The sequence below is a fragment of the Rhipicephalus microplus genome, unplaced genomic scaffold, assembly GCF_043290135.1.
Source record: "Rhipicephalus microplus isolate Deutch F79 unplaced genomic scaffold, USDA_Rmic scaffold_13, whole genome shotgun sequence".
Lineage (NCBI taxonomy): Eukaryota > Metazoa > Arthropoda > Arachnida > Ixodida > Ixodidae > Rhipicephalus > Rhipicephalus microplus.
Window position 1 is genome coordinate 11,070,063 of NW_027464586.1, and position 13,426 is coordinate 11,083,488.

The 13,426-nt window shown below is 42.5% G+C and overlaps 1 pseudogene; it reads left to right on the forward strand.

Annotated features, from left to right (window-relative positions):
• Positions 1–1,558: 1,558 nt before the first annotated feature.
• Positions 1,559–12,923, forward strand: LOC142783989 (uncharacterized; annotated as a pseudogene).
• The last annotated feature ends 503 nt before the right edge of the window (positions 12,924–13,426 follow it).

A 13,426-nucleotide genomic window follows, 5' to 3' on the forward strand; every position in this document is an offset into this window, starting at 1 on the left:
AGGCTACGTGAATTCTGAAGAGGAATTGCTACGATGTTCGTTGTACAGAAAACAGCTGGACGTGTGCTACCACTGTGGACGCCTGTGACAAGGGCGGATGTTTGCCCCAACCCTAAAAACAAGATCTGCCGAGGCTGCAGGATTTCAAACCGTCCCAAAAGCCACGAATGCAAGGCCAGGTGCCAAATGTGCGACCTAGACCACCCGACAGCAGCCCGAACCTGCAAAGAAAGATCCCCATTCCTAGTGCGGAAACACCGCGGCAAAGAGCCAGACAAGAACAAGAGAACGCGTCCTTCACAGCACAAAACAGGCTATTTCAGGCCAACTCAGCGAGGGACAACATATCGGAGTCCATCCCCAGTTTGCAACATGAGAGGAAAAACCGCTCAATGCCTTGGAACCACAACAAGTCCAGGAACCACTCCAGGTCAAAGTCACGCTCCCAGTCAGCTGGGAGCCTGACAAACCCCAAAATCCTGACATCGTTCAAGGTGAGATGGGCAAACAAAGTCTAAGGGACGCGCGGAGGCTGCTTCTGACCAGAAAGTCGCCAAACTCTACGAAGATTTTCAAAACAATCAGATAATTGCCGTCATGAGGGAGGAGAATATAAAATTAAGGGAAGAAGTTCACGACCACAGAACCGAACAGGCATGGCACACTGCAAAGATGCAATGATTATAACACAGAGAAGTGTAACCAGCATGGAGGAGAGCCCCGATTCCCCTCTCCCTAAGGAGTAGAGATTAACGGCAATGTTACTAGCAAGCACAAGAAAACCAAGACTGCAAACATGTTGCACAATTGTCAAGAGGAGTTTGAACAATGCGTAGATTAACGAATAGGCAAAGTTGAAGAATCAAATTGAAGCAATGAACAACATCAAGGAAGCCTCGGGAGAACAAATCAAAGCATGGGTAACGGCTATTATGCAGCAAATTAACACAGTTAAAGTACAACAGCAGGTTCACCAGTAGCAACTAGATAGCTTATCTACTAGGGTAACAAAACTTGACAAATGGCCCTCTATTACCGATCTACAAGCTAGTGAAGTAGCGCCCATTAAAACAATCATCAAACCTCCTCTACTAAAGCCAACTATCATGGACCCGGCCCCCCCTCGGCAGTAATTGCCGCCATGGACAGATGCAGCATTTATGTACAATGGCAATGTAATTGCATAAGTTACAGAAACAAGAAAGCCATCCAACACCAGTATCTTAAAAATGAAGAAAAACCACATATCATTTTACAGGAGATGCATGGCCTCGCTAAGTTGTCTGGCTACTGTTCTATCGGCAGTGCCGAGACCGAAACTAAAGCCCTTACAACCTTAGTGCATTGGGACCACACGGCAGTACAACACCGCACACAGGTTACCAATTATATATAATAATATACTAAATGAAATCATACCCACAAGAAAAGCACAAGACAATGTACGTATTCATCCTAAAAGTGTACAGTAACCCGAAATTCACACGGCACAGAGCTTTAACTTTTGTTAAGCTTACCATTACGGGCAACCAAGTTGTAATGATCGGAGGGGACTTTAATGCCCCCAATTCTACCCGCTCACCCCAAAGGCAAGGATTTCTGGCTCGACTCGCAGCAGGAAGGCCTAACCCTCATCACCGACCGCACATTGCCCACTAGGCAAGGAAATAGTGTCTGGGGTGATACCACACCCGACTTTACTTTTATAAAAAACACACAATCTGCCCGATGGCTTAATAGACAGCAAGACTTTGAAAGTGATCATTCCAATATTGAAATCGAGCTTATTAGGAGGCCCGCCAAACACATCAAGAAGTTTCAACATCGAGATGTGGCCATCATTCGATCGCTTGGTACTTGGTATGCATAGGTCTTCTTGGGCAAATATGAATGGCGTCCGTCGAATGAAAGTTATTTTATTTCGGCGTCAAACAGCGTAGCAAAACTAGGGAGAAAACAAAAAACAGGCTGCCCTGCGACATCGACACTAGTGATACGTGTTCGCTGTAATAGTGGGTGTGATACATACCACAAATACCATCCTGACTGATGATACGCTAGTAACGGTGACGTCAACGATCTCTGAGTGTGTTTGGAGAGTGGGTCTCCTTGCTGTGTTGAAGCGTGCATGCGAGTCATCTTGTCTAATCGACTGATTTGCGTTGTGCTGCACTGCATGAGGGGAACCGCTGCGTAGTGATAACCTGCACGTGGAGGCGCGGAAAAAGCCGAAAGTGCGTGGCATTTCATGCTTTTCCAAGCCACGAACCTCAACGCAGCCAGTGGGTTGACTTCGTACGTGCCATTGGACCGAGGGACTGAACGCCTGTGAAGAACAGCCACATTTGCTCCCTTCACTTTGCGGCGAGCTGCTACAGGATAAATCCTGTGCTGGCGAACCAGTTAGGTTTCACTGGCAGTACGAGGCCCCTTCTCAAGGCCGGGTCTATTCCTACCGTGTGCCCTGCTGCAGCTGAAAGCAGCGATCCACTCGCCCAACGTCCGCGACATGAGGTGCGTAGTTGCTGTTCCTGAGCTCTGAGAGTGCGGCCGGGACTGATAAATACCTTGCATTTAACGCAGAGCTTGTCAAGCAAGAATTGCGAGCCTGCCGCTTCGTCAGACGCCTGTGATGTCATTAGGGTGAAGCCTGCAGCAGGTGCGTAAAGTGCGGTATCAGAGTGGAAAATCGGAGTAGTCAGCTATTCACTTGTAAATATGACAGTACACATGTTTAGATTCACCTCATATCCCTGTCGTTGTCGTAAAAGCTTTTTTCACTCGTGATGAGCTGATTCCGATTGGCACTACTCACACTCACTGTCGATCGCGAAGTAGCCTCAATCGGGATCGAACTTTCGGTCTTCATATAAAAGGAATGGGCACAGCTTCAGTGTGTTTTGTCACGAAGTCTGAAATGCCTAAAAAACACGCGAGCTGCACAGCTAGCTTGATTTAATCAACAGTGCAAAAAAATTCGAGTATATTTTGATTAAGCTACTACACCAAGTACTTTTGAGCATACTTTACGGGAGTTGCAGATGATCGGCTGACATGGCGTACTTTTTACCCTGAATCCCAAAGGCAAAAGTAATATATATAGAACAAAAGTTAATGCAAATCAGTATGCTTATAAGGTCAACCTTTTACATGTTTTGCACTCACTGACATTACATGTTTTGTACCTATGCAGTGACCCATAACATGTGCCCCATCAATTCTTGGACTAGGTACCAGCAACCAAAATTGTTGACACCCCAAAATGTGATCTGGATTAATGCTTGGTCATAGTTCAAAGTTGCCCCGTTTCAGAAATATCATGCACCTTTCATCCAGCTGCATTTAGGCTGCTGTGGTCCTTTATGATTATACCAAAGTACATTGCTGTACTTCAGCATGACACTGCCATTTGCATTGCTGAACTTTTGTTAAGTGGCCTTTGCACATGAGTGATCATTCTTCTCTTGAAAGGTACCAAGACATGTAGTGATGTCATTATGACTAAATCAATGAAACAATATTTTATATTTTGTTTTATAGGGCAAAGCGTGGAAACACGGTGCTTCATTCTCGTGGCACAAATGCATGCTGCAATGCAGGCATCCGACAAAGTGGCCACAAGAAATGCAGCAACACAATGCAGTGGCAATGTTGCTTTCAAAGTCACAAATGCATCTATTGGAATCCACACGGCTAGCACATTGAAAGAAACAGGTGTGTATTGTTTCAATCGCTTACATTGACATCTATAATTCAGCAGGGGTTCTCATGCATGGTGGTGTCAGAGAACCTTGCTAAGCTCGTACGCTAGCAGGGAGGGGCAGTTGGCACTTAATGGAGCATTCAGTGTCACCTTGAGAATCTGCCCCCTTCTGGCACCAGTTGCGCAAGCATTTTTCATTCAGGTCATGCCAAATTCTTATGCTTCTTTCTCTGTGTGAGTTAGAGGAATAAAATTCCAAATACGGTATCTGTATTTCAGTGGAGTTTAAGTACTAATAACGCCGTGTACTTGCATAGTATTGTACTATTGATGCATCGCTAAAGACAGACGTGAAAAAAATTAGAGTGCACGGAGCCTCTTCGTATTTATGTTTTTGTCTTCAGTGCTGCATCAGCCATGCAAGCATTCTAACCAGCCCAACTCTGCATTCTACTGTTATAGTATTCAGAAAACCCTACAATTTGCTAAAATAGATCTTGTGCCCTTCCCTGTCGTGTCTAGACTATGCAGAGTTGGGAAGCTAAACTCTACCATGTATTATTGTAGCATGAAAGCAATAGCCTGCTCTCTGACAAAAAGTAGCAGTTTCTCTACTACAAGAACATTAACTGATTATGAGCCTATTTTTTGAATGCTTAGTTGCCTGTTCATATGTGCAGCTTCATAAAGCGCCAACAATATTTGTTCACCTGTTGACGCAACTCATGTTCGTCTGGTTACATTTGCAGAATGCCAGACAAACATTGGCCTTTCGGATGTAGTGGCTCATCTTAAGCAGCCGCGCTGCTCCACACCTGTGGCACCTGTGATACCAGCGATCCCTGCGACACCTGTGCGTTATGAGCCATCGTTGCCTTATCGGGATGACCCCAACGATGATACATATGAATATCTTTTGAATAGCTCAGAAGCCTCATGAATTGTAGTTAGAAAGATTTGGCATGAAAGCGAGTAGACATAAAGATTTAATGAACTACACTAAATGAAGGTAGCAGCATTTGGCATGCGACTAAAATGCCTATGTATACAACATAAATTTCATTTCCCTAGACTTCTGATTTGAGGAAGTTTTTTTTTCTTTCTTCCAGTAGCATCACCTCTTCATTGCATATTAAATGTTTGTTGTAAGTGAATTATTTGAACAGCTGGCAAGACTGATGGTGAATATCCTTAAAAGTTTTTTTAATGTGAAATTTGACTGAAATTAAAAAGAACATGTTGTGGTATTTCCGTCTTACAGGTCTCTCAGTTCAGGTGTTTCCTTGGGCCAGCAGGAAGGTCCAGTCCCAAGGAAGTTTCTTGTATATATGAGGACTCCCACTTGGAACTCTTTAGGACCTGCAACATTTGTGGGCTTCCTGCTCAGGCTTCAGTAAAGGTATATATTGTAGACTGTGTTGTATGCAGTTTCAACGTATTGCTATATGTATTCATATGAACCAGCTAAGTACAGCGCCGATCCTCTATGTGTGCTTTTTTTACATTTTAAAGGAGCACTTACATCAAATTTACGCATGTCAACATTTTCGTACGCACATGTGTTTACCAAATCCCTAGTAGAGATTCACAACCAAAAATACAATTGGGAGAAGAATAACTGTCCGTTCTATGGATTTATATCGATGGTATCTAGCACCATACAAAACGTCCAGCAAGTTCGCCACGAGTAGCTTTGGCAGCACTTCCTCACGTCAGAGAAGCGCACTTCCTCGGACTAGGGGTCATGGAAACGCAAGCCAAGCGTAGGCATCTAGCTGCAAATCCCGAGGTCCGGTGCACTAATGTCGAAACCAACCTTTGGCATTGACCTACCGCTTTCGCTACACAGTGACAACGCGAGTCTGCTGTGAGAGTTGAGAGACTTCCTCGACACTGGTTAAACAAAATGTATTGATAATACAATCACTAAATCTAAGTGCACACACTAACAGAAAATTCCGAGTGAATGTAAACGGCAACTTTGTGTGCACCCCTAATGTTGCTTCGCATTCCCTCATGGTTCCCTTTAGTAGGAGATGGTGTAATTTTTTTCTAGCTTGTCAAATTGCTGAAACACTTTTCAACGGTGTGTATCTGACTTCACGATCTCTTTCGCTACAACAACCTCTTGCAGGTGAAAGGTTTCCTTGCGACTGTGCAAATGAGGTGTGGTGCGCAGCACGTCTGGAGGTGGTACAGTCAGCCAAAGAAAGGGCAGCGTGCTTTGGGTGATGTGACCTTTGCTGCATCTATCCTATTCACTGGCAGCAGCCCTTCGCAGTGTCTCCGGTTCCTGAAGAATGCAGGATTATGCTGCTTCACTGAAAGGAGCTTTCATCACATGCAGAAGACCATTCTTTTTCCAGCAGTAAACAAGATACCTATGTTTCACTTTCGGCTAATGTGGTGCCTGCCATGCAGTACCTTACATGAGCCCGTCTATGTTGATTTATTGTAAATAAATGGAAAATGGCGAGACTTCAGTCAACAGAATTCAATGAAAGTGAAGAAAACAAATTTGGCGGGCTATTTTAGGCATGAAACAAACATCAAGAAATAAAAAACTAAAAGGATGATAATGATAGTCTTGATTAGTGCATGACAATGAAATATGTAAAGGAAAAGCAGATTTGATCATCCTAGAGTGCATGCAAACATATATACTCATATGTTATGACCTGTGAACTTGTTGCAGCAATGGATGAAGGAGCCAGTGAGAGTGTAAATATCAGTTCAAAAAGCTTGATACACAACGCAAATATAGGCACTACCTGCAATTTTGTTTTCGTCATCATTGCCCACTGAAGTGACCACTTTCGTAAGCCTACGAGCAACTGTAGCATTAAGTGTACGGAAACACTTTTTTCCCATCCTTTGTAAAGTAGCAGGTTAAGAAGTGACTGAAAAAGCGATGACATCGCAACATTGGCACACTGTAACAGTGTGTATGTGTGCCGTGTAACTGCCGAGTTGTACGCTTCGCTGACTCAGACTTACTTCAGGCAACACCGCATTCTGAAAGCGTGCAAATGATATGTATGTTGGAGTGCCACAGTATTCACAGAACATATTAACCCAAGTGTGGAGTGCTTTAGTTTGTCTATAGCCTTTCTTTCATTTGTAAATACTCGGTTTCTGGGGCCATTGATGGCAGCGGCAGCGGAGTTTGTAACATATTGTGGTTTGTTGTGCAACTGCAATGTATTTTTGGCTTTCTCAGTCAAGTCACATGGGCCTGAGGCGTTTCGCCTACATTAAAATTTGACTGCCGATTGGTGGCTGGTATTGTATAGGTGGCACCAATGCAATGTAACACTCTAATGGTGTTGGAATTTTCACGTTAACCATCTTTTGTCAAGTTGTACTGATCTCGTTTGAAGTATGTCTAGCTCAAATAGTGTGTCGTGACGATTTGTTTACCACTTCTTACACTAGTAGTCACGTGTTATGTGGAGGCTTCATTTGTACTGAACTTGTTCATATTTTAAATCTGGTAGCAACAGTTGACATCCCTGCTTGATAGTGTCTAAGAGAACAACATCGGTGTGAAGCTTTCGGCGACATCCGCTCAAATTCACCTAGACATTGTGCTAAATACGGCACGTATTCGCTGCTGGGGACCTCTCTTAATCAAATAATCGATTTCAGGGTTGTTCAGGTATGAGAAAATGTATACCAAGTTTAGATTTAATAATTACGATTTTTTAGGACATTGCTTATGTATTGCCTCTTTTGTGACTTACGCAACTCAGAGCCTGGTAAGAGATATTTGAGACTTCATTTGCGGACAATTTTTCTTGGCAATTGAAGGAAATTTGCTGGAGTGGAGCTACTGCACAAGTACTCCGCTAAGTAGTCCGGTTCGGCTTGTGCTTTGAACGATGACCTCGTTTCATTATTTCTTCATGCACGTTCGAATTACGCGCGTTTTTCCCGGGCGTGATTCGAGAATGGAACACACTGAATCCAGTCATCACACAGCAGGCAACATTAGAGAACTTTATGAAACTAATTGAAGGTACTGATCTATTCTAACCTAGTTAGCATGTACAGTGATCACCTGTTTTTCTTCACGCAGTTCTTCCTGTTTCTAATTGTCATGCTAAAGCACTTGTCTGTATTTATTTATTGTTTAATACAGTTCCTTGATAACAATACTACCCGATTTGTTTTCATTTTTCCGTGCTTCATTTCTTCTCGACTCCTGTTTTTTTTTTTGCCGGTGTACCGTTGGTGTACTTTGTACTTGGTTATCGTTCAAATAACTATGTATGATTGTTCTATGCCGTACTGCTGTGTTCAGTGATTATGTGTTCTTTATTATTTTGATTTTTTTTGTTTCAAACGACGAAAGTTGTGACAGTGACGCTCAACCCTGTAATAATCGCCATGGAGAATTGACAGTATTCTGTAAATAAAGGTAAATAACAAGGCATTCAATTTACTACGTTTGCTTATACAGCCATTTGTGAGTGAAATTCTTCATGAGCTTTTTCGGCGAATTGTCGAAACAGCTGGGTGGCGATGAGCGCTCACCCACAAAGGAAAAGTCCATTTTGACAATGAGGAGTACGGAAAATGAGCGACATTTTCAAATGTGCAAAAATACAAAATAACACTGAATGAAATAAAAGAATTATGAATGTCATTGATGTGTGCAGCGCCTCCTTATAAACAACATCCTGCAGAAAATACAGTGATGTTTGTTATGATCTTGACGTGTGAAATACGGATGCAATTGTTGGACTGTATTCTTCAGTGGTGGCACACGTCGAGTTTGACTCTGTAGCCTTCCCTTCATTTGACTGTGTAGTTTGACTCTGGAGCCAAGAAAAATTGCCCGCGAGTACAGTGCATTCTATCGTGAAGATTCATTGCTTGAAACCCAATGAAAATATATATGTATTCATTTGGTTGCTCAAAAGATACTTGCTAGCACTATTGCAGCAGTTCTATCACTCCGAGCTGCCCTCAGCCTGATGTTCGCACTAAGCGATGACCACAGTGGCTCTACGTGGATGAATCTTCATGGCCATACCTTCTTGATCGAGACTTTTTGCGAGGTTTTAAATCAGTAGAAGGTAATTTCATGGAAAGATCAGTGTTGTAGATTTTTTTACCAGGGATAAAATTTTTTGTAAATATACAGCTCTAGAATTTTTTATAGAAGTTGTGTGCATCGAACTTAATGTGCCTTCTTGTGTTTAGAGCAATGAAGTTGCTTCAAGCAGCCATATGGAGCTGAAGGGGCTCAAGAGAGCCCTTACATCATTGGATGTCCATGGAGTGGAGGTGGCATAGCTGGTCACCGATAGACATCCGCAGGTGAAGAAGTACTTGAGAACTGAAAAGCCAGGCATCGAACATCTTTTTGACGCTTGGCATGTTGGCAAAGGTTGGTATTTTTGAAAATAACTGCTGTGTTTAGAAAATGCTTTTGCCTCTTCCATTACTGTTTTCTTATTTCCACATGAATTGGTACTTTATTTGTTTTGCTGGAGTGAAGAAAAAGCTGCTGACAGCATCAAAAGCAAAGGGCTGCTTTGTGATACGACTCTGGGCTAAGTCGATTGTGAACCACTTATAGTTCTCGGTGCATCGTGGGGGAGGTGATGGCGACCTTGCGGTAGCATTGTGGCTGTCACTGCTTAACCACATACAGAAAAAACATCGGAGCCACAGCCCCTTGTACTCTCAATGCCAGCATGGCGTGGTCGAGCATCGGAAGTGAATACACCAAAATACAAAATTTACTGCGATTCATGGTGTTGGCTGGGGTGGTTGCAATGTGTGAAAATGATGTGTGTGGAATAATGTACAATAGAATTTACATAATCTTCTGAAGGAAAGAAGTGCAAATTTAGGAAGACGTTTCTCTTTGTTAGACACAGTATTAATGAGAACTAACAGACAATAATAACAGGAAGTGTATAGGAGATTTTATTAGAAGTAATTGCTATGTAAATGCTAAGAAAGAAAAGTTGATGAAGAGATAACTTGCCACTGGCAGGGACCAAACCAGGGACCTTAGATATGTCCGATGCCGTCGGCAGGGACCAAACCTGGGTCTTCGAACAACGTGTCTGATGCTCTCAGAAAAGTTATTAGAAAGTCGCAGATTTGGTTCCTGCCGACGACAAGTTATCTTTTTTTCCACTTTTTTTCCTCCACTTTTCCATTGTATTTACTTTTTTTAACATCCCCTATATTTTCCTTGGCATCATCGTCCGTTACTTTGCATACATTTTCTGAGTTTCACGCTTTGAATAGTTTTGCACAAGTGCCCTTTTCAAAAACTCATTGCAGGCACAGAAGCTTTTGAGAAACTGTACTCTTTGCTGACGGCAAAGCGTCTACTCAATGACATCAGGCAAACATCACCTCAGAAGCAGACGTACTCCGTGGAGTTGTTCGACGCCATAATCAACCGCTTTGCGCCAAAGTCTTATGCCTTCTCCTATCATGAAATTTTCTCTCAGTAAGAATATTTATGAGCATGTGTTGATACTGCGCTATTGCATAGTCAGGTGGCGTAGAATTATTCTATCTCTGCCGAAAAGACATTGGCGATAGATGAACCTGTCAATCCAAGGATTTTCAGCCATTCCAGCAAGCAGATCAACAAGTGACAATATTCAAAAAAACATTAGCACTTAAAACTTACAAGGCTACTGATATCAAACTTCTAGATGTTGAGCATATATTTGATTGCTCATTACTTTGCAGCCTGTAACTGAATAGGTATGGAAGTGCTGTAACCATCCCACTATTATGCGATGGTTTGTTTTTCTGCACCAGTGCAGAAAAGGTATGGATGCAACGTGTAATATCTTTGCGGAGTGCGTTAATTTTTCAGGTAGTGGCAGTCCCCTCTTGTTTTATTGTTTATTCTGCAGGTTGTCTTATCACCTGTGCTTTAGAAAGTTGTGTCCTAACCCTTTGAGTTTTCCCTGGTCTGTTCATTTTGTTGTCAATATCTAGATAGCAGCCATAGTAATGACAAATGAATATGTGCTGATGCATCTATATGTATATAATGTTTCTTTTTCTTTTTTCCTAAAAAGAAGTGCTGCGTCAAACTCAGAACCCAGATTGGCTTCCAAGTCTCGTTTCAACTTTTTTTATTTTATCAATTTTACGTTGTGTGAATCTTTGTAAAGTTATGAAGTTCCTGATCCTAAGGTACCTTTCCGGTTTTTTGGAAGAGCTTCCAGAAAAGAACTCCGAACGAATTATCTTCTCATCCTTGCTGATCTCAGACTTGTCCAGCACGACTTCTGCAACAGGAGGCTCGAATGTAACGGCACCGGACGCGCTTTCCTCCAGACCCCCTGGCTTGTCTGAACTTATTTCGTTCTCAGTGTCTTCTGCAGATGAATCGGTCGCCAGCTTAGGGGTAGCTACTCTGACTAACGCGTCACTCTTGCGGATCGGGAAACCGGGCGGGGAGAACACGACGTCGTCGGTGCTGTCGCAGTCTATGTCTATGTCGTCTTCCTCGTCGGCAGACTTGTCGATGCTGACAATTTCAATCTCCAGAAACTTGTTCTTCAAGGTCTCAATGGCTTCAGCCTCTTTCAGTACGATGACATTCTCGTTGCGCGAGGTCGCCTGCGGTTTTGTCTTCATCTGCTTCTTCGGTGGTCTGGACACTGGTCCTTTCGGTGTGGCAACAAGCACATTGTTGTCGATGGCTTGACCAGAGGTTTTTCCTTGGTGAGCACTTTTTCTTAGCAGGTAGTGAGTGTGCGTCTTGACTTGGATGGTGCTGTTAGTCTTGATCAGGGCAGAAATCTTGCTCCATTTATTCCAATGTTTCATGCATTTCAACAAAAGGGCTTCTTCTTCGGCATTCTATTTCTTCCTTGGCGTTGATCCGCCATCAGTTCCAGTGGGAGCAGCTGGTGACTGCTTTTCAGTTTTAATTTCAAAAGTGTTTGCCTCTTCTATGCACCCAGTCTCAATCTCAACTGTTCCATCAATGGTTGCGGCGATTCGGGCATCAGTTTGCCACAGAGGCTTGAAAGTGTCATTGAATTCAAGCAACTCATCGCAGTTGGCATCTCTGAAGAGGGTTGTGTCGGCTTGGAAGTCACTTTTGACATCCACAGACTCCCAGAAGCAGACATCTTCCTCGAAGGACGCCATGAAACCGACCGCATTAACGTTGCCTTCACGCCGTATTACTTGACCACAAGCACCATGACGGGTGCAACGCTATAAAACTGCACTCGTTTAAGATGACATTACGGAAAGAAGGTGTTGGGGCCGCCACTATAAAAACAAATCACATTTGCATTTTAAACAAGTAAACAGCGCAGCCATAATGCTCTTCGGAGAACACTAGCGACACAAGGTTGTTTTATTATTTCACTCAGCCGCAGAGTGTGGCCTTTATTTCAATACTTTTAGTTTTTTTTATAATTATAACAGCTTAATAGCCAGGAGTGTATGAAGTACGAGACGCACACCGTCAAAAAACTAACACTGCGAGATAGTGGCGGAGATAGTTCAGAAGGAGCTCCTATACCCTTCTTGTAATTCCAAACTCCTGATAGTCATGAGGGTGCCCAGGCTTCCCCTTTTGTGGGGCTCAAGGTTTGGCACAGGGCTCCCCCTCTCCTTTGTATGATTTTGTATGAAGCTGGCATTGCCCCCCCCCCCTTTTATAGGACTGGGGGGGGGGTGCTCTTCATGCTCATGCCTATGCTGATAGCCAAAACGAATGAAATGAACAGTGAAAATATATTTGAAATTTGCCAGATATTACAACCAAGTGAGAAACCATACTGTACATAACTAGCTATTACATTGAACATGTCTGTGCATTTAAACACCATGATACTAGAGTGACTGAAACTGTAAGCTCGTAAATTAATATCTATGTATAGATTCATTCGAATGACTGTTTCCTTTGTAAACATATTACATTAAGTAATTACATTGCTCTTCAAAAATCTTGGACTGCAGGTGTGCGATTTCTGTACTTCACTATAAAGAGAATGCCGACAATCTTCAAGCATCTATGCGGAGTGGGGAGCTCCGGTGGCGGGTAAAGCATACCAAGGCAGAGAATAGAGAAGCCACAGTCTCCTCAATAAAGGTAGATCCTAGCTAAGGTGCGTAACATCTAATGGTTTACAACCACAATATTTGCACTATATTTGTTAAAAGCTTGTATTCTTAAACTCACAACAAAACTCACAATAAAATGAAATAACAGTTTTGCAAGTTCTTAAATGCACAACTAATATTATTTGAATCTATAAAATCGTCTTTTTATTTATCTATACATTATTAAAGTTTCTTTATTTTTCTCTGTAATTTCATAAAACACAGTAGCGTATAAATATTTAAAACTCCTTTTATCCTTGATTTTGTCGATTTATGCCAATAACATTACTTTTAGCAAGTATTGGTGCTAACAAATATAGCTGAGCCCACTGTGCTTGCTGAGGGGTATTCATAGATGTAGTATTTGCAGATATATTCCAGAGAGCTATTCTTGATGTGTACATCTTATAGACTTTCCATTTTGGCCAGTGTTTATTAGGATGAATGGGATTACTTAAACATGACTGTCATTTGGAATGCAAGCTGAACCAGACTACTTCGTGGAGAGCAGCAGTAGCTCCGCCTACGTAGCTTTCCCTTCATTGCCACAGAAAGTTGTCCCCGAGTATAGCAATAATTTGGACCAGCAAATGACTATTCCGCTCCCAT